General features: G+C 38.9%; 1 protein-coding gene across 2 annotated transcripts in view; it reads right to left on the bottom strand.

The window, feature by feature from the left end:
* LDLRAD4 (low density lipoprotein receptor class A domain containing 4) overlaps positions 1 to 27,149 on the bottom strand; it is a gene marked incomplete at its 5' end in the record, with an annotated part of 627,426 nt that overhangs the window by 326,424 nt on the left and 273,853 nt on the right. The window contains one exon of one of the 2 annotated variants that reach the window (XM_081078518.1): positions 17,313 to 17,438. The exons of the other annotated variant lie outside the window; for it this stretch is intronic. Of the gene's footprint in view, positions 1 to 17,312; positions 17,439 to 27,149 lie in introns of those variants that run through there. 2 annotated transcript variants of the gene reach the window in all.

Below are 27,149 nucleotides of genomic sequence, written 5' to 3'. Positions count from 1 at the left end.
AGACTAGAGAGAACACACTTTGTCTTGTTCATCATTATATCCAATCAGTGTTAATGCAATGCATCAGTACTATACAAGTTCTATAAACACTGGGTAAAAATTATTCGAGAGAATCACACCACCCTCAATCCATTGTTATGATGAAGGCGTAATGGCATTTTCTTATAAGCTAAATTATTTGTATGTCTCTAATAAAAAAAATGAAAATTAGAGAAGCTGTGGAATCCCATTCAGATTGGACTTTATGAGTGAAGCACCCCAAGTTAAGCAGGTGACATCAAGCAGTAATGCACAATAATATGTGCATTTAAAGCAAGTTTAAGAAAAGTCCACTGAGTTCTGTTCTCTCTCACCTTTATCCTCACATTATCTAAAACACTCTGCAAAGGAAAAACAATCATAAAAAAAATCTTAAAACCCATATTACCAGGTACCTTGTTTATTATTCTGTTGCACAGTATGTCAGACCATGTTAGATTTATGGGACATATGAAAAAGCAGAGGCCAACAGTCCTAGCCTTAAATTGCCATTAATGAACAGTCATTTTATTTTATTGCTGAATCAGTGTCTGGGCTAAGGTCAAGGACTCAAATCCACCTTCACATGCCATACCACACTATCCTTAGCACCCTGACAGTCGTATTTCACCTCACAGACAGTCCACCTCTGGAGGAAACAGTCTTCACCCTGTAAATGTGTGGAGGCTCCTGGCCATCTCCCTCCATCTCCTCTTGCCCAGCTCATGTGGGGACTGCTTCAGAGAAGACCCACAGGCAAGCAGGGGCAAGATGCTGCAAGGTGTGAGTCAGCCTGGCATGGTAAGAAATTGTGTGCTATGTGGCTGGCTCTGTGTTCCACTTCATCAGGGGTCTGCCCCACGCCCACTCCAGTTTTTCTTTCCAGAGGCAGGCAGAATGATTAAACATGTCTGGGAATTGCAGAGTGGGAAGGCTCAGCACAACAGAGAAGCAAGCATGTTCCCTGGTAAGCAAAATCATCATATGCTCCATGACATGAATGGGACAAAGAGGACAAAGTATCCTCTTTAATGTCTACCCTGTCTTAGTCCGGCATGATGTCAGACCCTCAATCTTCTCTGTAACAAAAAAAATGACTAGATAGCACTGTTCATGTCACTTCTTAATAAATATGGGTACACAGCTTCTTGTTTACATGTCACTGTCATTTCAGGAATCTAAGCAACTTGCAAAACTGAGGCCAAAGTACCTCAGCACCACTTTCCCAATAAAGACGCATGTTCCTTACCAGCTGGAAATCCCAAAGTCACTTGGGGGTTGGAAACTAACCAGGTGTCATCAGTCAGGAGGGCTGGTCACTAAGAATCCAGGGCAGATTTGTCTGGAAGTCCCAGGCACACCATTCTGATAAGGGGCATCTGTCATGGTGTGTGGCTCTGTTAGACCACAGAATAAAATATGCCGCAAAACTAGAGGTGATTTTATCAGCCACCATAAAGAAATGTTGTATAGTAAGAATGGTCACAAAATTTTTATTCAGTCTAAAGAAAACAACTTGGAAGGTAGGAACAAAGGAAGGGAGTGAGGAAGGGAGGAGAGAGAGGGACAGGACTTAGGGAGGAAACATCTCACAATGTTTCTCTGAGCCACCTACTACTTCAGAGGAAAGGAAATGAGCTGCTGACAGAAAAAGGTCCAGGAGCCCGTTGGTACTCAGAACCCCCCAGCACCACCACACACCATCCAAGTCCACGAGGGGAAGAGTGCCCTGTGTGTTAGAACAGGTCAACAGTGAAAATGCTCCAGCATGGTGAAAACACTCAGACAGCCACACATCAAAATTTTTCTCAATCAAAATAATTTTTCTGCCCACGGTACCGACATGAAATAGAAACAAGACTGTAGCTAAGGTCAAATTGTGACAGTGTTGTTCTTTAAAGAGTTGATAATGAACTTGTTAGTTTATAGCTCACATTCTGAACTACGTACTTTAGCTTACCGTAATCAGAGAAACATAGGACTGCAGGGAGAAAAGGGGAGGGAGACAGGAAGTGCAGAAAAACAAAGGAGGGAGGAGATGAGATCATTCTTAAGAAAAGGTGCAGATACTAAACTGGCCAGAACTGGATTTCATAGGTTGAGAGCAGACTCAGGACTCCATCGTGTCCCTCAAGGTGAACTTTAGCTAATTATAATGGATTCTAATATTATTGCAGGCAGGGAAAATCCCCATCCCCTGTGTCGCCATGACAGTTCCAACAAGGGCCAAATCCTTATATCCTGATGGGAAGGAGTGCTCAGTGAGGATCAGCCTAGGAACGTGTATAATGCCACCATTAATTCTTAAATATTTTGTTCCTTCATTTTTAGTGAAATAAATTCCCAAGCCCCACCACTTGTTGCTGTTCTCCTGGCCTGCCCACTCCCACCATCTTGGGAGTGTATTATCCTATTTCTTTTAATAAATCTGCTGCTTGCTTGGCTTATTTAGTGCGTCTTTGAATTCTTTCCTGTTGTATATCCCAAGAACCCATTTTTCTGGCAACAGTTTAAGAAGATCATCTATACTAGTTAAGGAAATGGATTTGTGTGCAAGTTCCAGCTTTTCCATCAACAAGCTGGATTGCATTGTCTTTAAGGCTAAGTTTGCTATTGTATAAAAAAGGTTTAATACCTACTTCTTAAGGTTGTTGTGAAGATTAAATGAGATATTCATACATGAAGTGCTTAGTATAGTATCTGATCCATGGTACATATGGAATAAAATGGTAGCTAATATTATATTTGTTATCATCATTATCATGATTATCATCATTATCAGTATTACCACCTGCTCATCAAAAAACAAATTTGAAGCTACAGTTTAGATGGCCATGCCATTTCTCTGGGAGTTCCCACTGCGTCAAGGAACAGCAGCACTGTCCTTACCAAGGAAGAGTACTCATAGAGGCTGTTATGTCACATCTACTTTTGTATCAAAATGTCTTCATTAGGTTTCTCTCACACTACATTTTTCTTTCATTACTTATATAGCCCACATGTTAGATTTGTAACTCCTGTTCTTTGCATGCATTTCGAAAATACCACAGAAAACTGAAGTGGATGTTAAAACAGGTCGTGAATTTATATAAGTATATTTAAAAACTGTAAAGATAAATTTAAAATAACAAAAATTACTTTAGGGGGAGGAAATCTTGCAACAGATCCCATGAAAAGAATTAGTTTTCATATTCACAAATTAAGCAAGTCCATTGACCCACAGTACGATAACCACAATGCCTGGCACAGAGAACACTCACAGGAAGTAGGCAATGTCAGGTGGGAAGGTGGCCAAAAAGATTAATATAACCTCAGGCTATGTTGTAAAGCATAGAGCCCAGGTGGAAGTCACGTATTGCTGAACCCTATGCCTTCAGACATCTGGACTCTGGAGTATCCATGCGCATCTGGACACCCGCTTCAGGGAGTACTAGAAACAGTGTGAATACAGAGCACGTGACAACAAAGCTGCCAGAGGAAAGGGCAGACTGTGCTGCATCATGCACCCATGGCTAGAGGAGTCAAGCTCACTACGCAAACCACATATCAGAAATGCTCAAGAAAGATTTCCAGTCTCCAAGGTACCTCTTAGTCCTATAGGACATTAAAGAAGAGATAGCAGAATATGAAATCATTGGACTCAGTAAAATATACTTAGAAGGAGAAGTAAAAGCCATTTCCCAGGCTACACTAACCATGGGGGCGGGTGGGTGGGACTGCAATATTGTGATTTATAATAAATATATATTTGGTTTTAGTCCCTGTTTCTGGCAGAGAGATCCTAATACCCTTGAAATTTCCTAAGTGGTAAGAGTCATAAAGGTCTTTTGTTATTCATAACAAGCCCCTTTCAACCACACCTGAGTTTATGTTAATGAGGTGACTTTCTCCAAAAGTCCCTAAAAATAGGAGCTGGTTGCCAGGGGAAGCCAACTAAGGAATATTCAGGCCCACCTCCCAACCTCTGGGGAGGGGAGAGGGAATGGAAATCGACTTAATCACCAAAGGCCAATGTTTTAATTAATCATGCCTATATAATAAAGCCTCCATAAAAACCTAAAAGGACAGGATTTAGAGAGCTTTCAGGTTGATGAACACACGGAGGTGCCGGGAGGGTGGTCTACCCAGAGAGCATGAAAGAGACCTTATGCATCTCTTCCATCTGGCTGTTCCTGTGTTACATGCTTTAAAATAAACTAGTAATCTAGTAAGTAAACTGTTTTCCTGAGTTCTGTGAGCGACTCTAGCAAATTAATCAAATCTGAGGAGGGATCATGAGAACCTCCAATTTACAGCCAGTTAGTCAAAAGCACAGGTGACAACCTGAACTTGGAACTGGCCTCTGAAGGGGGCACTCTTGTGGGACTAAGCCCTTAACTGTGGGACCTGATACTAATACCAGGTAGACAATGTCAGAATTGCATTAAATTGTAGAATATCCAACTGGTGTCACAGAACTGCTTGATGTGGGGAAAAACCACATTTGGTGGCCAGAAATGTGAGTGTTGTGTGTAGACAAGGAAAAAAGAAGAGTTTTTTTTCCTTACAGGGACAAACAAAATAACAAACAAAAATCAATGCTCTCTATCTCTAGCCTCAATTCAGCTCAATGTTTGCTCATTCAGCTCATACACCACCTCCCTTTATGGCTTCACTGGGAGCAGGGCATGTGTAGATGAACTTACTCCCATTCAGCCATTCTCCTTCCAGTCCTTGCCACCCTCCATCATACTGGGATTTACATGCAACGGGGGGGTGGGGGGGGAGTCTGCTTTAAGACCATAGACTCCCCATGCCCTTTCTTTTAGAAGTAAAATATATTAGGACCAATTTGAATTCTAATATAGGACTCTAGGTCCTACAAAGACACAGTTCCGTGAGTTTCTGCACAGCAGTAAGACATTCCCCAGTGAAAGACAGCTAAATAAGGTCAGGATGCAGCTATACAGAATCATCAGATCATATGGGGCACCATCAGAAGGGGGTCTCAGAGATTATTCCAATTCCTGATTTCAGAGAAACTGAGCCCCAGAAAGGTTAAGTAACTCACTCAGGGTCATACAACTATGTAACAGAAGAACGGTCAGTATACACCTCACTGTCATATGTTCCCAAAGTGAATGATCAGAGTTTTAGTATCTATTCTCAGAGGTACTCTTTTAATAATAACATTATAAAACAATAATATTAAAACTATCCTAGACACATGCAATTGTGTTTTACCACAAAAGTAACAATAGTTATTATTGACCCATATTTTTATAAAACATGTTTTTTACTTTAAAAAAAGAAAATTAGAAAGATATAAATAAGTACAAGAAATTAAAATCATACCTAATGCTATCACTCAGAGGTAGCCACTATTCACATGTTGGTGCATATCCATCTATACTGTCTTTGTTCTTTGAGAATAAAAAAAATAAAAGGATTGTCCTCTTCGTATTGTTTTATGACCTACTTTTTCACTTAAAAATATAAGAATTTCTCCAGGACATGAAGTCTGCCAGGGGAAGCCAACCATGGAATTTTCAGGCCCACCTCCCAACCTCTGGGGAGGGGAGAGGGAATGGAAATTGACTTAATTAATCATGCCTATATAATAAAGCCTCCATAAAAACCTAAAAGGACGGGGTTTTCTCAAAAATCCTTTGTAATGGTTGCACAGTATTTCATGATAATAACGTACATTATTTAACCATGTGATAGTCTGGAACTTGTTCATATTTTAATATTGTTATCTTTCTAAATTTTGATTGCATCAGCCAATGACTGAGCAATTCCTTCTGGTCTCCTGTCATCTGCAAACTTAATAAGGACGCTTTTTATCACCTTCACCCAAGTGCTCAACGAAAGCCTTGAGAAACAATCTTTCAGAGTTCCTACATGGTCGACATTCATTCATCAACATCCTTTGAAATCACAAATTAGGAATTCAAATTCTGGAAGAGTTCCCCAATAACAAATATTGGTTTTCCATAACAAATATTTGGTGTTTCACTCATTCAATATATGTTTACTAACTGCTGTCAACAAACAGTACTGACCTAGGAGCTATAAAAACGTCTGAAAAGTGTTAAGAATACTTACATAAATGAGAATTTTGTGACTCTTGCTCACAAAAACAAAAAACAAAAACAAAAATAACCCGATTTTGACAATCCAAAAGTTAAAATGTTTTTCACTTAAAAATAAAAAATACTTTAAAACTTTTCATAAATTTCTTTTTAATTAAAAAAATAAAATCCCCACGATACCAATAACATGTTTTGGAAACATATCTAGACTATAAAAATTGTTCAAGTTACTGAACATATGAGTCATATATTTCAAGATGTAGCTATTGGGTCACCATCATTTCCAAGCAATGGATTTCTGAAGATGGGATGTTAATAATGAAAGTATGAATTCAGGTTACAGTAGCAGGATCCTGTAACCAGAGACACAGCTTTGATTTTGAAGAAAGGACAACAGGCTGTACCTTACTTCTTTGAAAAAACAAGGAAACTCGTGGTTACAATCAAAAAGAAACCAAGAGCTGAAAACCTCAAGAGAAGAGTTAGAAGAGAAGGACAAAGGATATTTTGGGCTCCTATCTTTTTAAAAGGCAGTATTTAATGCTGAAAATATCATGAAAAGTGCATCAGATGTTCTCATGTTAAGTGAGAAGAGACAAAGTATGGCAAGATTAAAAACTGATCTGGCAAAGTGCCGTTGGTACTGATTCCCATCGCTTTTATCATGTTGTCCAGGATAAGGACGAACTACCCTTGGAAACTGCACTTGTGAAATAAGTCCAGAAACCTAAGAGAAATGGATTCCAACATGAACTGGTGGTGGGTTACCTACCACAGGGGTGGCATTTTGAAAGGATGCATACTGAGAAATAGCCTTGGTGTTCACTGAGGTGGGCCCAATTTGGAAAAAGAGAACCAGGGGTGAAAGCAGATTCTGTTCCCCACGTTTGCCCCCAAATGACTGCAGCATCCTACATTTGTGGGGCAAAGCTGGGAGTGCCAAAACTAAGCAAAATGTCTGTCACATCTTTCATGTCCCTGGACCTGTGCTGGAGAGCAGCACAGGCTCTCCCCGGACCTGAGAGCTCATCTCACACAACGTCTTCTCTCCCATGAGACTTGCTGTCCCATCTCACATTTCTCAGTGACTAATAATGAGAATTTGCTTAGCCACCACATGTAGTTGTTTCTCTCATGCTTGTATCAACACAGCTGAGCAATATGCTTAAAAAGTGCCAGAAAATACAGAAACTGAAGTCCAAGAACTGACCTTGAATATATAAGCCCTTCTAGTAGACTCAGTGTTTGGGAAATGGACAATTTTTAAAAATCAGTGATTCAAAACAAGACATAATTTATATGTACTAAATATATACCAAATGGTACTAGCTAAAATTACAGATATCTACCCAGATTCTTCCTCCCTCTGGAGAGAAAAGTGGGCACCAAAACAATGTAAAACAAAAGCAGAGTGACCATTCATCTGCCTAGCCTACTCTTGGGCAATGTGACCATCCAGACAAACCATGCTGCTATTCCTCAAACACCAACTTTATTCCAACTCTAAGCCCTCTGCACTTGATGGGCAGAACTCTCTTTGCCAGTCTCCACCTGACCTCTCCCTCTCTTTTACTTATAGGGCTTCCCAAATCATCCTATCAGTAATAGTCATTCCCCATCACTCTCTTCTTCCCCACTTAATTTTCTACAAGACTTGATTGCTATCTGAAATCACATGACATATTTGTTATTTCTTCATTATCTGTCTGCCTGGCCAACTTGTAAATTCTGTGAATGCAGGGATTATCTCTGTCTTTTTCACCCCTAGTACCTATTACAGTGGCTAGTATAGAGCAAGTGCTCAATAAATGTGTTGAATGAATAAATCTAAGAGTGGGGCTCACATCATGGACCCATAAAATAAACCATGTCCATTCCTTCATAATCCTTAAGCCGAAGGTAACACTGCCTCCTGGTCAAAGTGTTTTTAGAAACTGTATAAGGGAAGAAAAATTTGCTCCCATACACATGCTCTCAATCCTGATCAACCTATAAAAATACATGTGTACACAGCTGGGTTTATTATTTCCCTGGTTCATTTCCAGACATGGGCTCCCATCATAAATACTCTTTTCACCATCTTGGAGTGCCTCCTGCCCTGTTACCACATTTAAGAGTCTTGTCTGCTCACCTGAACTGGGCTACATAAACAAAGGGAATTGCCTGGAGCCAGCAAGTCTGAGCTCCACACAAAGTACCAAGTACTGAGTCCCAGCTTCCTGGGGGATGCAAATCTACTCTCACCCCTCTGCACTTTGACCCAAGCCCAAATTCCTGCTGCTGGAAATGGAAATTCCTTAAGGTCTCCTGGATCTTGAAGGGTCATAGGGACATAAAACACGCTTATGGCACATTTTCTATATACAGAAATAAAATCACCAAGTCTTGCATGCTTCCCCTCTCTCTTTTCTCCAACACCTAAAAAACAACTTAATTGTACAAATACATATGACAAAGACATGCTGCCCCGAAGACAAAATAATCTCGCTGCCACTGCCCAACTTCATGAAGGACCATCATACTGCATATCACTAGCCCAGGAAAAGATCAAAATAAAAAATTCAAAGTACAGTTTCTGCTGAATGTGTTATCGTTTTTGACGCCATCTATAAAGTTGAAAAATGGTAAATGAAACCATTGTGAGTTGGGGACCATACATATTACAAAGCTTTAGTAATTAAAACAGTATGGTATTGGCATAAAACAGACACAGAGATCAATGGACCAAAATAGAGAACCCACAAATAAACCCATGCATGCATGGTCAATTAATTTACAACAAAGGAGCCAAGAATATATAATGGGGGAAAGCAGAGTCTCTGCAATAAATGGTGTTGGGAAAATTGGATAGCTAAATGCAAAAAAATAAAACTGAACCACTATCTCATACCATACAGAAAACTTAACTCAAAATGGATTAAAACCTTGAATATAAGATCTGAACTATAAGACTCTTAGAAAAAAGCATAAGTGATAAGCTCCTTGACATAGGTCTTAGCGATTATTTTTTAAAATCTGATACCAAAAGCAAAAATAAACAAGTGGCACAAAACTTCTGCACAGCAAAGGAAACCATCAACATAATAAAAAAATAACCTACTGTATGGGAGAAAATATTGGCAAATTACATATAGATAAGGGGCTAATACCCAAAATATATAAAGAAGTCACAACACAATAGCAAAAAAAAATCTGATTAAAAAATGAGAAGATCTGAATAGACAGTTTTCCAAACAAGACATACAAATGGCTGACAGATACATAGAAGACACCATCATAAGAGCAATGTAAATCAAAACCACAATGAGATATCACCTACCTCACACCTGTTAGAATGACAATCATCAAAAGACAAGAAACAACAGGTGTTGGCGAGGACGTGGAGAAAAGGCAACCCTTGGTGCACTATTGGTGGGAATGTAAATTGATGCACCACTATAGAAAACAATATGAAGTTTCCTCAAAGAATTAAAAATAGAACTACCATATGATCCTGCAATTTCACTTCTGGGAATATATTTCAAGAAAATGAAAATACTATGTTGAAAAAATATATGCACTTCCGTGTTCACAGCAGGATTATTTACATAGCCAAGACAACGAAACAATCTAAGTGTGCATAAACAGATGAATAGATAACGAAAATGTGATACACACACACTCACACACACACACACACAGGAATATTATTCAGTCATAAAAAAGAATAAAATCTTGCCATTTGCAACAACATAAAGGAAACTTGAGGGCATTATGCAAAGTGAAAAAAGTCATGCCAAGTGAAATAAGTCAAACAGAGAAAGACAAATATAAATGATCTCTCTTATATGTGGAATCTTCACTAACAAACGAACAAAAAAACAAAACAAAACAAAACAAAACAAAAAAACAAGCTCACAGATACAGAGAACATATTGGTGGCTGCCAGAGGTGGAGTTGGGGGATGGGAGAAATAGGTGACATGTTTTCTGGTGTTTTTTCTTTTTTAGTTTAAATAAAACGGTTGGGATTGAAATCATCAAAATGGCAGCGTGAAGTGCGCATCTGTAAAGCTCCCCTGGAATTTACAACTAATGGAACAATAACTCCACAAAGGACTCCTGCATAGCAGACAGGCAAGACGAAGAGGCCCACTACTGAATTCACCTAAAGATGGGCGAATCAAGCCATCAGGAAAGGAGGAAAGGGAGAAGTGCAGAGACGGAGCCAGGAGAGCGCAGGACGCAGACCTAGCTCAGTGCTCTGGCTCGCTACATCACGGAACTACCTCAGCTGCCGGACAGGGAAGAAATCGGACTGCTAGGGCTCCGCTTCTGGCCCACAAGGCTGAGGGGACAGCATATAACACGGCTGAACTCAACGCTCACGGCAGAGACCTTGGAGAAAAGACTGAGGGAAGAAGGCTGAAAACATTGGTTTAAGCCCTCACTGCCAAGCACAGAACGAAAGCCTCAGGCACTGAGAGTAGACGTCCCCCCACTACCATCCCAGAGCTCGCCCCGCCCCCACCTGCCCGGTGCTAGAAGCAGAACAGTAGCAGTGTCAGATCAAAAGAACAGAATATTTGCTGTTCTGAGAACTGTGGACCGCAGACACAGATTCGCAGCCCAACTAGTTCCGAAAAAGGAGAGGAAGCTGTGGAAGCAGGACTGGCTGTGGTGGTAGTCACTGCATTGCTTTGGGCCACATCTCATAACTCACCGTGTCCCTGTCCCCACCTATTTGGGTGCATCCTTGCAGGAGGAAACAGAACTACTGAAACATACGGTATCTGAATTTGGTGCAACAATAACTTTGGAACTTCAAAACCTCTCCGCACACCCAACAGGACACTGCGCCCTGTGACTCAAGCGAACTACAAAAAGAGGATAAGCCCTCTCTCAAAGAATCCCCCCATTGTGTGAGAAGCTGAAATAGTGCAGAGAAAACATAGCACTACAGTCTGAGAGAGAAAAAAGGATGCAGTCGACAGGAAATAAAACATTCTACCAACAAGTATTGGAAAACAAAAGAAAGACCTCTTCCTATCAACCTGTTGCAGAAGCCACTCCTGTAGAAGTCTAGGAAGAGAAATAATAAATTAGTAGTTGCCATGAATAACCAAGACAAAAAGACAGCTCAGAAAGAAAGTGAAAACTCTCCAGAAAAGGAACTTAAAGATATGGAAATATGTGACTTAAATGACAGAGAATTCAAGATTGCAGTTCTGAAAAAACTCAATGAGATGCAAGAAAACACAGAAAGGCAGTTCAATGAACTCACAAACACAATCAAAGAACAACACGAGCATTTTATGAAAGAGATTGAAATTTTAAAAAAGAACCAAATACAATTTCTGGAGATTAAGAACTCAATAGAAGAAATTAAGAATGAAATAGCCAGCTTAGGTAGTAGAGTTAACCAGATGGAGGAAAGCATCAGTGACATCGAAGATAGAAACCTGGAAATGATACGGATGGAAGAAGAAAGAGACTTGAGACTTAAAAGAGATGAAAGAACTCTACAAGATTTTTCTGACTCCATCAGATAGAACAATATAAGAATAATGGGCATAGCAGAAAGAAAAGAAAGAGAGAAGAAAACAGAGAATATATTCAATCAAATTGTTGATCAGAACTTCCCAAACTTGTGGACAGAACTGGATCCTCGAATCCAAGAAGGAAATAGAGCACCTAATTACCTCAATCCCAACAGAACTTCCCCAAGGCACATTGCATTGAAGCTGTATAAAATCAACGACAAAGAAAGAATCCTCAAGGCAGCCAGGGAAAAGAAGACGGTAATCTACAAAGGAAAGCCCATTAGATTATCATCAGATTTTTCAGCAGAAACTCTACAAGCCAGGAGGCAGGGGAACCAAATACTCAAAATATTGAAGGAGGGAAATTATGAGGCAAGAATAATATATCCAGCAAAGATATCCTTTAGATATGAAGGAGGAATAAAGACCTTTCCAGACATACAGAAGCTGAGGGAATTTTCTAACACACAACCTGCACAACAAGAAATACTAAAGGAGGCTATTCGACCATCATCAACAGGGACAATTTGTGGCAACATAAAAAGGGAGAGAATAAAGGCCTGAACCGGCATATGAGAATGGAGAAAGTAAGCGTGCTGAAGAAAATGGAATACTCTAAATATCAAACTTCCTTTTACATAAACTTACGGGTAACCACTCAAAAAACATCCAGAACTGAAATACATACTGTAATAAAACAAGAAACAGAGGGAAATATCATAGAATACCACCGCACAGAAATAATAGAGAACAACAAAAAGGCAAAGAAACAATGGAGACACAGCCTTACCAGAAATCTAAAGATAGAATAACAGGAAATCCTCACGTATCAATAATCACCCTAAATGTAAATGGACTGAACTCAAAAAGAAAAAGGCACAGAGTAGCAGATTAAATCAAAAAACTAAACCCAACCATATGCTGTCTCCAAGAGACACATCTCGGGACAAGCATAGACTCAAAGTGAAAGGGGGAAAATTGACACTCCAAGCAAATGGTATCCAGAGAAATCAGGTGTAGCCATAAAGATATCAGATGAAACAAACTTCAGGGTGAAAAAGATAATAAGACACAAGCATGAACATTTCATAATGGTAAAGGGGACTATACAACAAAAAGACGTAACAGTCATCAATATTTATGCCCACAATCAGGGAGCACCGAAATATACCAAACAACTACTAACAGAACTAAAGGGAGAAATTGACCAAAACACAATTATACTAGGCGACTTAAATACATCATTGACAACTATGGATAGATCATCTAAACAGAAAATAAATAATGAAATAGCAGCCCTAAATGACACATTAGATGAAGTGGACATAACTGACATATATAGAGCACTTCATCCTAAAACATCGGACAATACATTCTTTTCTAGTGTACATGGAACATTCTCAAGGATAGACCATATATTGGGACATAAAAGCAGCCTCAGCAAATTTAAGAAGACTGAAAGAAGACTGAAATCATACCAAGCATATTCACAAGCATGATCACTTGGTATGTGAAATCATACCAAACGTGATCACAAGGCTTTAAATTGGATATCAACTGCAAAAAGAAAGCAGGAAAAAACACAAATACATGGAGATTAAACAACATACTTTTAAAGAACGACTGGGTCAAAGAAGAAATTAGAGGAGAGGTCAAAAGATACATAGAAACAAATGACAATGAAAATACATCCTACACAAATTTTTGGGATGCAGCGAAAGCAGTTTTAAGAGGGAAGTTTATATCATTACAGGCCTATCTCAAGAAACAAAAAAAATCCCAAATAAATAACCTCATGTTACACCTTAAAGAACTAGAAAAAGAAGAACAAGCGAAACCCAAGGTCAGCAGAAGAAAGGAAATAACAAAAATCAGAGCAGATAGGCATGGATTTATTTCTGGACTCTCTATTCTGTTCCATTGATCTATGTGTCTATTTTTATGCCAGTACCATGCTGTTTTGATTACTGTAGCCTTGTAGTGTAATTTAAAGTCAGGTATCGTTATACCTCCCACTTTGATCTTATTTTTCAACATTGCTGAGGCTATCCGGGGTCTTTTATGGTCCCATATAAAAGTTAGGATTAAATGTTCTATTTCTGTGAAAAAAGTCGTTGGTAGTTTGATAGAAATTGCGTTGAATATGTAGATGGCCTTAGGCAGTATGGACATTTGGAGGGATAGTGGATGGGAAAATGGGGTTCCATAGTGTAGGGGATATAAATGATGAACATCTAAGTATTACCTTGTCTTGTACACATGAAACTAATACAAAAATAAAATAAAATAAATAAATAATAATAATAATAAAAAAATCAATAGGCTGGTTCTTTGAAAACATTAACAAAATTGAAAAACCGTTGACACATGAAATTAATACAAAAATAAAATAAATAAATAAATAAATAATAATAATAATAATCAATAGGCTGGTTCTTTGAAAACATTAACAAAATTGACAAACCCTTGGCTAGACTCACGAAGATAAAAATAGAGAAGACACTAATTAACAAAATCAGAAATGAAAAAGGGGAAGTTATGATGGACACCACATCAATACAAAGGATCATCCAAGAATACTATGAAGGACTATATGCCTCCAAATTCAATAACCTAGAAGAAATGGACAAGTTCTTAGAAACATATAGCCTTCCAAGGATGAACCGTGAAGAACTGGAAAATCTAAACAGACCGATCACCAGAAATGAAATTGAATCAGCCATCCAAAACCTTCCCAAAAGCAAAAGTGCTGGACCAGATGGCCTCACTAGTGAATTCTACCAAACCTTCAAACAGGATCTAATACCAATCCTGCTCAAACTCTTCTAAAAAATTGAAGAAGAGATTGTACTTCCTAACTCATTTTATGAGGCCAACATTACCCTGATACCAAAACCTGGTAAGGACAACACAAAAAAAGAAAACTATGGAACAATATCTCTGATGAATACACATGCAAAAATCCTAAACAAAATTCTAGCAAATCGAATATAACAATGCATTAAAAAGATTATTCACCACGATCAAGTGGGGTTCATTCCCTGAGCACAAAGATGGTTCAACATCCGCAAATCCATCAATGTGATACATCACATAAACAAAATAAAGGACAAATATCATATGATTATATCAATTGATGCAGAACAAGCGTTTGAAAAGATACAACATCTATTTATGATTAAAACACTTAATAAAATAGGTATAGAAGGAAAATACCTTAACAAAATAAAGGCTATATATGACAAACTCTCAGCTAATCTCATAATTAATGGTGAAAAACTGAAGCCCATTGCTCTACGTTCAGGAAGACACCAGGGTTGTCCCCTATCACCTCTGCTTTTCAAAATAGTGTTGGAAGTCCTTGCCAGAGCCATCAGGCAAGAGAAAGAAATAAGAGACATCCAAATTGTGAATGAAGAAGTTAAATTATCACTCTTTGCAGATGACATGATGCTATATATAGAAAACCCTAAAGACTCCACTAAAAAGCTGTTAGAAACAATCAACAAATACAGTAAAGTTGATGGCTACAAAATCAATGTACAAAAGTCCATTGTATTCCTATATACTAACAGTGAAATCTCAGAAAAAGAAATAGAAAAAACAATTACTTTTGCAATTGCAGCAAAAAGAATAAAATACCTAGGAATAAACTTAACCAAGGATGTGAAGGACCTATATGCTGAAAACTACAAGACATTTTTGAAAGAAATTGAAGAAGACACAAAGAAATGGAAAAACATTCCGTGCTCATGGATTGGAAGAATCAACATAGTTAAAATGGCCATATTACCCAAAGCAATATAAAGATTTAACCCAATCCCCATCAAAATCCCAATGGCATTTTTTAAAGAAATAGAACAAAAAATCATCAGATTTGTTTGGAACCACAAAAGACCCAGAATAACCAAAAAATCTTAAGAAAAAAAGAACAATGCTGTAGGTATCACACTCCCTGACTTTAGCTTGTACTACAGGGCTACTATAATAAAAACAGCATGATATTGGCAGAAAAACAGAGACATAGACCAATGGAATAGAATTGAGAAACCAGAAATAAAACCACACAAATATGGACAGAAAATTTTTGAAAGAGACGCTAAAAACATATAATGGAGGAAAGACAGCCTCTTCAATAAACGGTGCTGGGAGAATTGGATAGCCACGTGCAAAAGAATGAAACTGGACTGCTATCTGTCACCATGTACCAAAATTAATTCAAAATGGATCAAAGACTTAAGCATAAGACCTGACACAATAAACTGCATAGAAGAAAACTTAGGTACTAAACTTAAGGACCTTGGGTTCAAAGAGCATTTTATGAATTTGACTCCAAAGCAATGGAAGTAAAAGCTAAATCAAACAAATGGGACTATATGAAACTTAAAAGCTTCTGCACAGCAAAAGAAACCATCGACAAAATAAAGAGGCAACCGACTGAATGGGAGAACATTTTTGCAAACAGAGCCTCCTATAAAGGGCTAATATCCAAAATATACAAGGAACTCATGAAACTCAACAAGAAAACAAACAGCCCAATAGAAAAATGGGCAGAGGACCTGAAGAGACATTTCTCCAAAGAGGACATACAAATGGCAAATGGACATATGAAAAATGCTCAACATCACTAATCATCAGAGAAATGCAAATAAAACCCACAATGAGATATCACCTCACCCCAGTCACAATGGCTATCATCAACAAGACAAATAGTAACAAGTTTTGGAGAGGCTGTGGAGAAAAAGGAACCCTCATACACCGTTGGTGGAACGCAGACTGGTGCAGCTGTCATGGAAGGCAGTGTGGAGGTTCCTCAATAAATTACGAATAGAATTATCATATGACCCAGCAGTCCCTCTCCTGGGTATCTACCCAAAAAATCTGAAAACGTTTATCCATTAAGACACGTGTGCTCCAATGTTCATTGCAGCTTTGTTTACGGTGGCCAAGAAATGAAAACAACCAAAATGTCCTTTGATAGATGAATGGATAAAGAAGTTGTGGTATATATACACAATGGAATACTATTCAGCGGTAACAAAAGATGATATAGGAACATTTGTGACAACATGGATGGATCTTGAGAGTATAATGCTAAGCGAAATAAGTCAGACAGAAAAAGGAGAGAACCATGTGATTTCACTGATATGTGGCATATAAACCAAAAACAACAAAAGAACAAGAGAAACAAATGAGAAACAAAAACTCATAAACACAGACAATAGTTTAGTGGTTACCAGAGTGTAATGGGGGTGGGAAGTGGGAGATGAGGGTAAGGTGGATCAAATATATGGTGATGGAAGGAGAATTGACTCTGGGTGGTGAACACACAATGGGATTTATAGATGATGTAATACAGAATTGTACACCTGAAGTCTATGTAATTTCACTAATAATTGTCACCACAATAAATTTAAAAATATAAAAAATAAATAAAAGAGGTGGAATTATTTATTTCAACTTCTTCATTTTACAATAAAGTGTTCTGAGATGTTATCTGACTTTACAGAGAGAGAGAGACAGAGAGATTATTGTAAGGCTAATGAATGGCACGCTGAATAGCCAAACCTAGGAAAGCCAGGCAGGGACTTGGGCATTTAGATGAGCGATATAATGGGAATTCATGTGTTCACTATGTTAGGAGCTGCTATCAGATGACTCAGTGTAACTGGCTTCTAATCCTGTACATTTCTGCTCACGATTCAAATTCCTAGAAGATAGAGCCTGATCATTTTGTCTTAGCTTATCTCTGGAGTCCTGTGTCTGACAGCTCACTAGAATCAGGTACAGTGCCAGACGGACAGCTCCCACCAAAGAATGAATGCTGGGAAGGAAGCAGAAACAGGAGAATCACTAGCTATACAATATACACACATGCCCGTCTTTCTATAAACACCATTTGAAAATATTTCAAATATAACGTAAATATTTTTTAAAAGAAACACTAAACAAAAAAACTACTCCCGCTACCCCACAATGCGTGAACTTCACACCCCATGTTGTTGTAATGTTTTTGAATTCCCACGAATGACAATTACCACAAAATCTGCTATCAGAATATAATCACCGCTAGAGTGCCCCTCTAAACCTTAAACGGTAATCAATGAGGGCTGATGGAATGGGACCAGTGGGCGTAGGAGCAAAGCAGCAGAGTTGGCCCAATTCCTCTCTCTCCAGACCTGAATTGGCTGATGTATTTTTTCTAGCTCATGTGGCCACATATGGAACCTCTCCTTATCTGGACAGCAGACTTTAGGAATCTCTAGAGCTCAGGTCCAGGTAACATCAGACTTTTGCTGAGAGAACTTTAGTAACCCGCTAAGGAAGCAGACCACAGGGGTGCGGGGTAAATAGAGGGACACAGAAACAAAGGCATGCACATATATGATTTTGCAGGGGTGACTGCTAACTTTAAAGTCTAGCCAAGGAAAGCCTGGCCTGACATAATATGCAGGGCACCCATACCAAATTCTTCCTGATCCACCTCTGACTGCCTGTCTGCCAAATGAACTCCCAAACTTTAGGTGGATGTTGGATAGTTATCACTTCTACTTCCGGAGTCTTTACTTACTCCAGAATCTACTTTCAGTCTAGATCTGCTTTTCCTTCTAGCCCAAGGATGAACTTCATTTCTATTCCACAGTCACTCTGATGCCCTATAGACCCTCCTCAGGGCTCCGGAGGAAAGGAGCAGGACCCTACCTGGAGCCAAAGTGCTCTCCGGGGCACCAGGACCCCTGCTATGGCATCACTGTCATCTCCTCCACCCAGACAGCAATGGCTTTGGCCCTTGCCATCTCACTGACTGAGCTGGGACGCGTTTTTCCCACTACTCTGTTTTAATCTAACACATAATCTCTGGCAGCCTGCTCCTTGTACCCTCCTTCACCCACCTCTACCTTTAGCCCTTTCTCCCACATCCAAACTTCTTTATAAAAAGTTGTTTACACTCCCTGTTTCCCTGTCTCTGCTTCCTCTCTTCCCACTCATACATCCTCACTGCTGACCACGGAGGTCACATGTTGACCCCTCCCCTGAATGCACCCCCCACCCCCACCACTCTGGCTGTGCCCTCCACATTTACATGGGTCTTTAATGTTGACATTCCACACAATCCTATTTTAAGCCTGTTTCTTCTCGGGCTACATACTATCTCTCCATGACTACATTCCCTCTTTTGCCCTCAATTATTACTCAATGAAAAATACCAGCTGCTCATAAAGAAGAAAGAAATCTTATCATTTGCAACAACATGGATGGATCTAGAGAACATTATGTTAAGTGAAATAAGTCAGAAAGAGAAAGACAAGTACCATATGATCTCACTTACATGCGGAATCTAAAGAAAAGAATATGTGAATGAACTAATCAGAAACAGTTTTGAGGACACAAAGAAAAAACCGAGAGTTGTTAGATGGGCGGGGGGGGGGGGAGGCGGTTGGGGATAACGGGAAAGGTGAAGGGATTAGGAAGCAGCTGGTAACCACAAGATGGCCTCAGGGTTTCTTGAAAATTAATTTGGGGAACTTATTCAATAATGTTGTAAAGATTTTGTTGGGTATCCGATGGACATGTGTCCTATTTGGGAGACCACCTCAGAGATAATGTGGATGCCTGATCATGGCATTGTACACCAGAAGCTAAACATTAATGAATGCCAACTATAATTTTATATATATAATGTGATGGTTCGGTGTGAAGTCGGAGGGATAGTGGATGGGGGGGGGGGTTCACAGTGTGAGGGATATAAATGATGAACGTCTAAGTATTACCTTGTCTTGTACACCTGAAACTAATAAATTAAAAAAAAATACCAGCTGCTTACAGAGACATTGGAACTCATAAGATGAAGCTGTGTGTGATACGAGATAAAGAAACAACCTTTGATCCTGAAGCTCTTGCAGCTCTCTGTACACATGGAATACAGAGACAGACCCTTTTCTGAAAAGCCCGGTGACGGGCTCCACCTTATATGTCAGTGAACTCTGAGCATGGTCTAGAAGCAGGAGAAGACAGGAGGAAGCATGTGATAATATGCAGGAATAGATGCTTGTAGACTGAAGTCTCTGATCAGGTTTTACTGTCTCCAGGAAAAAAAATATGAGGTGCTTGGGAGATGTGTGAGTGTGTAGATACATGTGTACACAAGTCACCAGAGAAGAACTGAATACTCAGGAGAACACAGGACACAGCTTCAACTCACACTGTCCCAGAGACACCAAGGAAAGGTTCACTCTGGGGCACCATCCACCGTGGACCAGATAGCAACGTTACATGTAATGGTAGCGTTCATGTGTCCTGCAGCCTGCTCCATGAGAGAAGGAGGTGGATCCCAGGGCAAGACATGAAAGTAGGAAATGTGGTTTTCCTAGAAGGGAGGAAGACAGAGGTTTACAGGGAAAGGCTCTGTGGAGGAAGGAGCTCTCTTTCTGAAGAGCCAACCTCCAGACAAGAAAGGGCAAGAGTTGGCTGCCCCGATGGGGGGATCATCTGTGAAGAATATAACTTTTGCTTTTTTCTCAAATTCTGTAAATTGTCTCATTTGATGTACTAAGCCTCCATTTTAAAAGTTTTTCTCCTATCTAGCTCCTGCTGACTATGCAGCCTTCAGTAAAGCTGGCCACCTGCAGCCTTGTGTTAGCATTATTGCTAGGTTCAGACAGCAATGGAGAGCTGGCTTCACCCCCTGCAAGAACAGCTCAGCCACAGCAGTTTTCGTTTTTCGAGGGAGGACAGCAGTTTGGCTTCCCTGTGGCAGACACAGGGAGTGGCGGGCTCAGAGCGAAGCAGGACAAGAAGGGAGGTACTAGGGGCAGAGAGGCAGTGGCAGTGTACACAGGGGGAAAGGTTGTAAAATGGGTTCCTTTCCCCAAAAGTTTGCTGTAAGAAGGGAAAGCAGTCATTTGTAGTGCATACAGACTGCTGATTCCCAAATCTCCGTGTCCAGCCCTGATTAAAGCTGGATATGCAGTTTCACATCCAATTGCATGTCCAACATTTCCACCATGATGTCCTGAAGCACCTCAAATTCAACACATCCAAGACTAAACTCGAGATCTTCCCCACAATACCTCCTTCTCCTCCTCCTCTCCCCCTCTCTCTCTTCTTCCTCCTCCTCCTCCTATGTTAACTGGCTCAGGAGATCACCCACCCATCCTCCAGGTGCCTCAGCTGGACATCTTAGCATCAGCTTTGCCTCTTCCTCTCCTTCACACAGTACTTCCAGTTAATCATGATTCAGCAGAACCTATTTCTGAATTGCCTCTCACTTGTGTCCTTTCTTCCCACAGCTACTGCCACTGTCTGGACCCTGCTCACCTGTCCGCCTTGTCAATTTCCACCACTGCCTCCCATGCAAACTCTAAGCTCTGGCTGGACGGAGCCACCACCCATGCTCTCCCCACTCACCTTGGGCTGTTGGTCCTGCTGTCCAGTTTTCCCAGGACTTCCCCCCACCCCACCTACTCCTTCATTTGGCAAAGTCATACTCCTGATCTCTGTTTATATGCCATTTCTCATGGAAAGCCCTTTCCTAATTCCTCTAATGTAGTACAGGTGACTACTATGTAAACCTATGGTGCCCTGTAAATGGTCACAGTAAAGACAATTGTTTACTCCCTGTCTGAGTCCCCTCTAAGGCTTTACACTGCATGCAGGCTGACCTCACACAGTGCCCAGCACATACTAAAAGCTAAACAAATGCTACAAATGGAATAGATGGATTTGGTCTTCATTTGGTGGGGGAGCCAGAGGTTTACACAGCAGTCGTCTTTTGGTGCAATGTTTAACATGAATAAAACAAGATGATGCAACTTAATTCTTCAATATGTAATTCCTCTGCTGAGAGGCTCTAATATTTTGATAACTTCATTTGGCAACCACTGTCTTCGTAACGATGATACACAAAGTCTGTCCCTTCTCCCAAAAAAAGATATGAATATCAACCACAACTTGATTTTGGTTTTTCATATTCCTTCTTCCAAAACACCAAGCTGAACAAATCTCACAAAGTTGTCTGTCATCTCACAGCCACCTGAACTCTATAAGCAGATAAAATGCACACAATGGCTTTTAACACAATGCAATCTTTGGCAAGAAAATAACATTCCATCAGCTCAACTTATGCACCTTATTAACTGCAGGTTATTCTACTTTGGAAGAAAATCTACATTTATAATATACATATATTACTTACCTATTGTTTTTCTTTTTTTGTCTTAACCAACACAACCCTCTTTCCACTTTTTGAATGCTGACAAATGTTCCTAAATCTCTCAGCCATAGTTCTGGCTTTGAGCAATCGGGAAGATGTTCTTTTTTTTTTTTTTTAATTTATTCGGGTGACATTTGTTAGTAAAATTACATAGACTTCACGTGTACAATTCTGTATTACATCATCTATAAATCCCATTATGTGTTCACCACCCAGAATCAGTTCTCCTTCTACCACCATATATTTCATCCCCCTCACCCTCAGCTTCCACCACCCCTCCCCGCTTACACTCAGGTCTATTTTCTGTGCCTATGAGTTTTTGTTTCTCATTTGTTTGTAATGTTCTTTTGTTGTTTTTGTTGTTTTTTGTTGTCTTTTGTTTTTTTTGTTTTTTTGTTGTCTTTTGTTGTTTTTCACATATCAGTGAAATCATATGGTTCTCTGCTTTTTCTGACTGATTTATTTCGCTTAGCATTATACTCTCAAGATCCATCCATGTTGTCACAAAATGTTCCTATATCATCTTTCCTCAACACCGAATAGTATTCCATTGTGTATATATACCATAACTTCTTTATCCATTCAGCTATTGAAGGACATTTTGGTTGTTTCCATGTCTTGGCCACCGTAAACAAAGCTGCAATGAACATTGGAGCACACGTGTCTTTATGGATAAGTGTTTTCAGATTTTTTGGTTAGATACCCAGGAGAGCGATTGCTGGGTCATAAGGTAATTCTATTCGTAATTTATTGAGGAACCTCCACACTGCCTTCCATGACAGCTGTACCAGTCTGCATTCCCACCAAAGGTGTATGAGGGTTCCTTTTTCTCCACAGCCTCAACAACACTTGTTACTATTTGTCTTGTTGATGATAGCCATTGTGACTGGGGTGAGGTGATATCTCATTGTGGGTTCTATTTGCATTTCTCTGATGATAAGTGATGTTGAGCATTTTTTCATATGTTTATTTGCCATTTGTATGTCCTCTTTGAAGAAATGTCTCTTCAGGTCCCCTGCCCATTTTTCTATTGGGCTGTTTGTTTTCTTGTTGTTGAGTTTCATGAGTTCCTTGTATATTTTGGATATTAGCCCCTTATCGGAGGCACTGTTTGCAAAAATGTTCTCCCATTCAGTCGGTTGCCTCTTTATTTTGTCGATGGTTTCTTTTGCTGTGCAGAAGCTTTTAAGTTTCATATAGTCCCATTTGTTTGATTTAGCTTTTACTTCCATTGCTTTGGAGTCAAAATCATAAAATGCTCTTTGAACCTAAGGTCCATAAGTTTAGTACCTATGTTTTCTTCTATGCACTTTATTGTGCCAGGTCTTATGCGCTTAAGTCTTTGATCCATTTTGAATTAATTTTGGTACATGGTGACAGATAGCAGTCCAGTTTCATTCTTTTGCACGTGGCTATCCAATTCTCCCAGCACCATTTATTGAAGAGGCTGTTTTTCCTCCATTGTATGTTTTTAGCGACTCTGTCAAAAATTATCTGTCCATATTTATGTGGCTTTATTTCTGGGTTCTCTATTCTATTCCATGGGTCTATGTGTCTGTTTTTCTGCCAATACCATGCTGTTTTGATTATTATAGCCCTGTAGTACAAGTTAAAGTCAGGGAGTGTGATACCTACAGAATTGTTCTTTTTTGTTAAAATTACTTTGGCTATTCGGGGTCTTTTGTGGTTCCAAACAAATCTGATGATTTTTTGTTCTATTTCTTTAAAAAATGCCATTGAGAGTTGATGGGGATTGCATTAAATCTGTATATTGCTTTGGGTAATATGGCCATTTTAACTATGTTGATTCTTCCAATTCATGAGCACGGAATGTTTTTCCATTTCTTTGTGTCTTCTTCAATTTCTTTCAAAAATGTCTTGTAGTTTTCAGCATATAGGTCCTTCACATCCTTGGTTAAGTTTATTCCTAGGTATTTTATTCTTTTTGCTGCAACTGCAAAAGTAATTGTTTTTTGTGCTTCTTTTTCTGAGATTTCACTGTTAGTATATAGGAATACAATGGACTTTTGTACTTTGATTTTGTAGCCAGCAACTTTACTGTATTCGTTGATTGTTTCTAACAGCTTTTTGGTGGAGTCTTTAGGGTTTTCTATATATAGCATCATGTCATCTGCAAAGAGTGATAATTAAACTTCTTCATTCCCAATTTGGATGCCTTTTATTTCTTTCTTTTGCCTGATTGCTCTGGCAAGGACTTCCAACACTATGTTGAAAAGCAGAGGTGATACGGGACAGCCGTGTCGTGTTCCTGAACGTAGAGCAAAGGGCTTCAATTTTTCACCATTAATTATGAGATTAGCTGAGGGTTTGTCGTATATGGCCTTTATTGTGCTAAGTTATTTTCCTTCTACTCCTATTTTATTAAGTGTTTTAATCATAAATGGATGTTGTATGTTGTCAAACGCTTGTTCTGCATCAATTGATATAATCATATGATTTTTGTCCTTTATTTTGTTTATGTGATGTATCACATTGATAGATTTGTGGATGTTGAACCATCCTTGTGCCCTGGGGATAAACCCCACTTGGTCGTGGTGATTAATCTTTTTAATGCATTGTTGTATTCGATTTGCTAGAATTTTGTTTAGGATTTTTGCATGTGTATTCATCAGAGATATTGGTCCGTAGTTTTCTTTTTTTGTGTTGTCCTTACCAAGTTTTGGTATCAGGGTAATGTTGGCCTCATAAAATGACTTGGGGACTACTGTCTCTTCTTCAATTTCTTGGAAGCGTTTGAGCAGGATTGGTATTAGATCCTCTTTGAAGGTTTGGTAGAATTCACTAGTGAAACCATATGGTCCCGGACTTTTGCTTTTGGGAAGGTTTTGGACGATGATTCAATTTTGTTACTGGTGATCGGTCTGTTTAGATTTTCCAGTTCTTCATGGTTCAGCCTTGGAAGGCTATATGTTTCTAAGAACTTGTCCATTTCCTCTAGGTTATTGAATCTGGTGGCATATAGTCCTTCATCGTATTCTTGGATGATCCTTTGTATTGATGTGGTGTCCATGATAAGTTCCCCTTTTTCATTTCTGATTTTGTTAATTAGTGTCTTCTCTCTTCTTATTTCAGTGAGTCTAGCCAAGGGTTTGTCAATTTTATTAATCTTTTCAAAAAACCAGCTCTTTGTCACATTAATTTTTTCTATTGTCTTTTTGTTCTCTATTTCATTTAGTTCTGCTCTGATTTTTGTTATTTCATTTCTTCTGCTGACCTTGGGTTTCACTTTGTCTTCCTTTTATAGTTCTTTAAGGTGTAACATGAGGTTATTTATTTGGAATTTTTCTTGTTTCTCGAGACAGGCCTGTAATGATATTAATTTCCCTCTTAAAACTGCTTTCGCTGCATCCCAAATATTTGGGTAACATGTATTTTCATTGTCATTTGTTTCTATGTATCTTTTGATCTCTCCTCTTATTTCTTGTTTGACTAGTCGTTCTTTAAAAGTATGTTGTTTAATCTCCATGTATTTGTGTGTTTTTTTCTGCTTTCTTATTGCAGTTTATATCCAATTTCAAAGTCTTTTTATCAGAGAATATGCTTGGTATGATTTCAATCTTCTTAAATTTGCTGAGGCTGATTTTATGTCCCAATACATGGTCTATCCTTGGGAATGTTCCATGTACACTAGCATACAATGTATAGTCTGATGTTTTAGCATGAAGTGCTCTATATATTTCAATTATGTCCATTTTATCTAATGTGTCATAGGGCTGCTATTTCTTTTTTATTCTTTTTAATTTTTTTTAAATTTATTAGTTTCAGGTGTACAAGACAAGGTAATACTTAGACGTTCATCATTTATATCCCTCACACTATGAACCGCCTCCCCCCATCCACTATCCCTCCGACCTCACACTGAGCCATCACATTATATATATAAAATTATAGTTGGCATTCATTAATGTTTAGCTTCTGGTGTACAATGCCATGATCAGGCATCCACAGTATTCCTGAGGTGGTCTAAGGGCTGCTATTTCGTTATTTATTTTCTGTTTGGATGATCTATCCATAGCTGTCAATGATATGTTTAAGTCCCCTAGTATAATTGTGTTTTGGTCAATTTCTCCCTTTAGTTCTGTTAGTAGTTGTTTGGTATATTTCGGTGCTCCCTGATTAGGGGCATAAATATTGATGACTGATATGTCTTCTTGTTGTATAGTCTCCTTTACCATTATGAAATGTCCATGTTTGTCTCTTGTTATCTTTTTCACCCTGAAGTCTGTTTCATCTGATATCATTATGGCTACACCTCATTTTCTCTGGGTACCATTTGCTTGGAGTGTCAATTTCCACCCTTTCACTTTGGGTCTATGCTTGTTCTTGTAGCTGAAATATGTCTCTTGGAGACAGCATATGGTTGGGTTTAGTTTTTTGATCCAATTTGCTACTCTGTGCCTTTTTATTGGTAAGTTCAGTCCATTTACATTTAGGGTGATTATTGATTCATGAGGATTTCCTGTTATTCCATTTTTAGTTTTCTGGTAAGGCTGTGTCTCCATGGTTTCATTGTCTTTTTGTTGTTGTCTATTTTTTCTGTGTAGTGGTATTCTATGATGTTTCCCTCAGTTTCTTCTTTTATTACAGTATATGTTTGAGTTCTGGATGTTTTTTGAGTGGTTACCCTTAAGTTTATGTAAAAGAAAGTTTGATATTTAGAGTATTCCATTTTCTTCAACACGCTCACTTTCTCCATTACCAGATTCCGGTTCAGGCCTTTACTCTCCCCCTTTTTATGTTGCCACAAATTGTCCCTATGATGGTGGTCGAATAGCCTCCTTTAGTATTTCTTGTAGTGCGGGTCGTGTATTAGAAAATTCACTCAGCTTCTGTATATCTGGAAAGGTTTTATTCCTCCTTCATATCTAAAGGATATCTTTGCTGAATATATTATTCTTGCCTCATAATTTCTCTCTTTCAATAGTTTGAATATTTAGTTCTACTCCCTCCTGGATTGTAGAGTTTCTGCTGAAAAATCTGATGATAATCTAATGCGCTTTCCTTTGTAGGTTATGTCTTCCGTTCCCTGGCTCCCTGGAGGATTCTTTCTTTGTCGTTGATTTTAGACAGCTTCAATACAATGTGCCTTGGAGAAGGCCTGTTGGGTTTGAGGTAATTAGGTGTTCTATTTAGATCTTGGATTTGAGGATCCAGTTCTGTCCACAAGTTTGGGAAGTTCTCATCAACAATTTGTTTGAATATATTCTCTGTTCCCTTCTCTCTTTCTTCTCCTTCTGGTATGCCCATTATTCTTATATTGCTCTTTCTGATAGAGTCCGAAAGTTCTTGTAGAGTTCTTTCA

This window comes from Rhinolophus hipposideros (genome assembly GCF_964194185.1).
Source record: "Rhinolophus hipposideros genome assembly, chromosome: 17".
NCBI classification, from domain to species: domain Eukaryota; kingdom Metazoa; phylum Chordata; class Mammalia; order Chiroptera; family Rhinolophidae; genus Rhinolophus; species Rhinolophus hipposideros.
This window is presented reverse-complemented; position numbering and strand designations above follow the sequence as displayed.